Below are 4610 nucleotides of genomic sequence, written 5' to 3' on the forward strand. Positions count from 1 at the left end.
TCCTACAGGTAATTCTGACTCAGTTGCATCTCCACTCTCAGGCATCTGTGTCAAGTTGACAGTTTAAGTTTCCTGTGACACTGCTTTTCCAGTGGCCGCCCCCAAAGGCTGCTCTCTGTTTACCAGCTAGAGAGGGAGGGTCAGGGAGCCCTGAGCAAGGGCAGGCACAAAAGCAGAAGAGAACAACAGGATGTGATCACAGCAAATAAGGAAACTGCTCTCCTATCTCCTCTTGTTACTGCCACATCAGAGACTAATTACTTCTTGTTTGCTCATGGGAATGAGAACTGGGTCAAAAGTGGAAAGTTTCTTGCAGGTACAACTTTTCTCCTTCATGAGTAAATATTGGTATTGTGTCACGGAATGCAGTAAATTATCTATTTTGAATGCTCATTAACAGCTGTTAAACTTTATTACTTATTAACAGACTAATAATTCATTCAATGTTTTTTAAATTAAATATAGAACCACTAATGGATTACATTTAAATAATTAAGAACAGGGTAAGTGGAAAGAGGCCTGGTAGTGAGCTTGGGTCTGTGGCTCATTTCAAAGGCGAGAGCCATACATGCTGTTTATTGTAGGCGAGGGGGTGCAGTAAAGAAACTGGCAACATGACTGCTCCATGGTGTGGTTAAGGACAAGACTTTTATTGTAAGATGAAAGAGAGAAGCTGTATCCAAAGGCATCTGGAAGAGTCCAGAGCAAAGGGAGGAAAAAGGAGACTGAACGTGGCTGGCAGAAAGGACGTGGCGGGTGCTAGGAAAACAGGAGAATGAGAGAGAATAGTGGAGACCCAGAAAGAGCATAGTGAGAGAGTGGTTAGACATGTGGACAGTAAATGAATAAGAGATGGAGAGAGAGAGACAGAGAGAGACAGAGAGAGACAGAGAGAGACAGAGACAGAGGCGGGGAGATGGAGAAAGAGTTGGGGTGAGGGGAGAGAAAGAAAAGAATTTAAAAATTTTAAAATATTAAAAAGAGAATTCAGAGCATCTTAGCCATTTGTTGATCTCCCTGTCACCATTTGTCCTGACCCACTTAAAGTTATTATAACCAAATACCCAACACTGAATGCCTGATCAAAACCAGAAAGTCACGTCCCACAGTTCTAGATATGAATATTCAAGATCAAGGCAATAACAGATCTGGAATCTGATAGGCCTAGCTTCTCCTTAGCAAAGGGGGAGGGGTCTGGCTCTTAGACCTTATTCATAGGCTCCACCCTCATGACTTAATTATCATCCAATACCATTATCTTGGGGAATTACGTACAGTGTACAATGTGAACACACAACCATCGAGACCACAGCACCACACTTTCCATTCTGTCTTCGTGTGGGCTTAAATTACTTGGAGAATCTTGTTAAGAGGTTTATTTAGATTAGAGGAGTTGGGGTAGGCCTGGGGAGCTACATTTCTCATAAGCAGAGCTGTGAGGAGGAACAGTCCAGAGTTTCACATAGGATACACAAGTTCTTCCTTTCCCCGGTGTCAACATCCTGTCAGCCATAGTTCCTCTTCCGGTCTGCCAACTGCCGGGGAAGCTTTTCCAGCTACTGGCAGTGGGATGGTGTGGGCAAGCCAAGCCTTTGGATGAATGCTGGTTACCAGGCCCTTGACTGGTAGCTAAGGACGGAGCTTGGAGGCCAAATGCACTTCAACTTCATGGAGCATGCGTGCTCTTTGGTAGAGAGCCAAGTCTCAATCTCCGTATGATGCCTGCTACAGAAGCAGACGTGAAACGTGTTGGGGATGGGGTCATAGGACTAATGGGAGTTCTCTTGGTGCCTGGCATCGGTCAAGGGAGAGATTCCAAGTGAAATCCCAGGAAGATGAATTGACTCTGGGCTCAGAATTTCCATACTGAGATTGCTCCAGGGGTCACTGTCTGGACCAGGAGTTTCAAGCTCTTGGAGTCTTGTTAAAGAGCTGTAGAGGCATGGATTGTAACACCACAAGGGAACTTTATCTAGAAGCCAAGGGATGAGCTGCGCAGAGATGCTTCACAGGCCAGAGGGCTTCTTGAGTTAGGATCCTCGGGGCATGGGGTGTTATCTGGGGCTTCCTTTTTGGGGACCCAGGAGAAGGAATATAAGGGAGTGGGCCTATGTTTTAATTGGCAGGATTGGGTATGTAAATTTTTCTTCACTGTGTATGTCATTTCCCATGATGCATCTGATTTTAATCATATGCATGCCTGATTATCCTTAGGCAGAAAATGTGAATACACGTCCCTACATCGACCCACATGTATCACAACAGCAGGGCTGTATAACCAACTCAGTGATTATGAAGAGATGGGGCTCTCATAAGTCCAGAACCTCATTAAAATCTATCTAGGGCTATCTATGGCTTCCTTATTAGCCATATCTAGCCCATCTGTGTGTCTGACTTAACATCCAGGGACTACCAGATGAAACCTTCTGAATTTTGTATGAACTTAATAAAACCCTAGTTTTGGGGGCTGAAGAGATGGCTCCACAAGTTAAGACCATTGACTGTTCTTCCAGATGTCCTGGGTTCAATTCCCAGAAACTACATGGTGGCTCACAACCACCTGTAATGGGATCCAATGCCCTCTTCTGGTGTGTCTGAAGATAGTGACACTGTACTCATATACACTTAATTAATTAATTAACTAGTTAATTAATTAATGAAAAATCCACCTAACTTTCCCCAACCACAAGACTAAAAATACACCAGACAGGATCTAAGACCTGTACCCAAGGCTTGCTCCTCCCAACAATGTACCTCAATGTCTAATGAACCCTCATGGGAGGCCTCTCACTGTTAGCTAAAGATCAAGAAGTTTAGTGCAATTAATATTTGCTCAAGGCAGCGGTCCTCAACCTTCCCAATGCTGTGACCCTTTAATACAGTTCCTCATGCAGTGGTGACCCCAACCATAAAGCTATTTTGTTGCTACTTCAATGGCTGTAATTTTGCTACTGTTATGAGTCACAAAGTAAATATCTGATATGCAGGATATCTGATAGGGGGCCCATGTGAAAGGGGTCGCATCCCATAGGTTGAGAACTGCTGGCTTAAAGCCTTTCTCCCTTCTCAGCTTTGATTTACAACTTTCTACGAATCTTACCAGCAGCCCCATCTAAGGTAAAAGGGTATGACCTAATGCCACTGCCCAGAACTAGTGGCTTCTAATTGTATCTTCTCAGACGCAAATCTCATCCAAGACACCTCCAGAGCCATGTTATAACCCCAGTCATCGAAAGGAGTAACACCAGGCCCACAATATGTTCAGCAGATAAAGGCTCTTCCTGCCAAGCCTGAAGACCCGAGTTTGAACCCTGACCCCACGTGATGGAGGGAGAGAACTGACTCATGGGAAGTTTTCCTCTGACCTCCATACAAGTGCCTTGACACACAGGCACCCTCTCCCATATAAATATATATTTTTTAAAACTTAAAAGGCAATAGACAGGGAAAGGAGGGTCCCCTCAAAACACATCCGACAAGGAAATTCCCAAGGCTTCCAAAACCATGTATCTAGCCCCTTGAAGAGACCTGGCTTTGCCTTTTCTTTGGGAAGCCCGCACCCATGTTCTTGGGCAGTCTCGCTTCCTACCACAGTCCTGAACTTCTCTTCTGCAAGCCCAAGGATCAGGTTCCAGTTAAATCTAAGTCCCTAGAAGATTAAAGGAACTTATCAGGCTGTTGCAGGAGACAGCACGGAGCTGTGCCCTCTGTCACTGCTGCCACTAACAGGGGTAAGGCACCACGGTAACTAGACCTGTGTGTCTAAGAACTGCTCAGGGGAGACATCCAACAGTGACTCTCACTGTGACTAGCTGACGAACAAGACATCACCATACCCCAATGATCCCCGGAGCCTCACACCTCTGTGACGTGAATAAAATCTGTATTTCCACAAGGAGACATACTTGGAAGGTCCAAAAAGCCTACCTAACCCCAACTCCTTCCCAAGCAGACTGAGACATCACCAGTTCTCTCTGCTTCTAGAGTAATCAACACTGCACTGTAGTCCTGAACTCCTGAGTGGCCCCAAGACAGTGAAACCAAAATGTAGACGGTAGGTCCAGTTCTTCTTCCCAGCCCCATGCTCCCAGAAATAAGACCGAGACTCAAAAAATATATTTCCGGATACCTTAGCCATATAGCTAGGCTCTTCTCTGGCTAGCTCATTACTTAAGGTAACCCAATTATTTTAACCTACACTCTGCCATGTGGCTGGTTACCTATCCTCAGATACCGTGTGTCTGCCTTACCACATCTTCCCGGGCAGATCTTCCTGCACCTGGCTCTCTCCCAGAATCCTCTCTGTCTCCAGATGCCCCACCTTCTATTTCTTGCCTAAGTCATAGGCCATAGGCTTTTTGATTGACAGGTAATGCACACATATAATGTACAAAATATTCTCTCTACCCCAAAAGAGTCTGAGTTTGAAAACCCTGAGGTGAGTGTCTTCCAGCCAGTTAGATCACAGCCGAGGAGCCAGATGCTGAATTTCGTTACCCCATGATGGTCCAGAGTAGTAGAATCAGAACCTCTGGCTTCAATCCCACCTCCAAACAAAGAGCATGCCACAGGCAAATTCATGGACCTCCCTGGCCTGGGGAGCAGGCTTT

Source organism: Rattus norvegicus, chromosome 9, assembly GCF_021556685.1.
Source record: "Rattus norvegicus strain SHRSP/BbbUtx chromosome 9, alternate assembly SHRSP_T2T, whole genome shotgun sequence".
Classification (NCBI taxonomy): domain Eukaryota; kingdom Metazoa; phylum Chordata; class Mammalia; order Rodentia; family Muridae; genus Rattus; species Rattus norvegicus.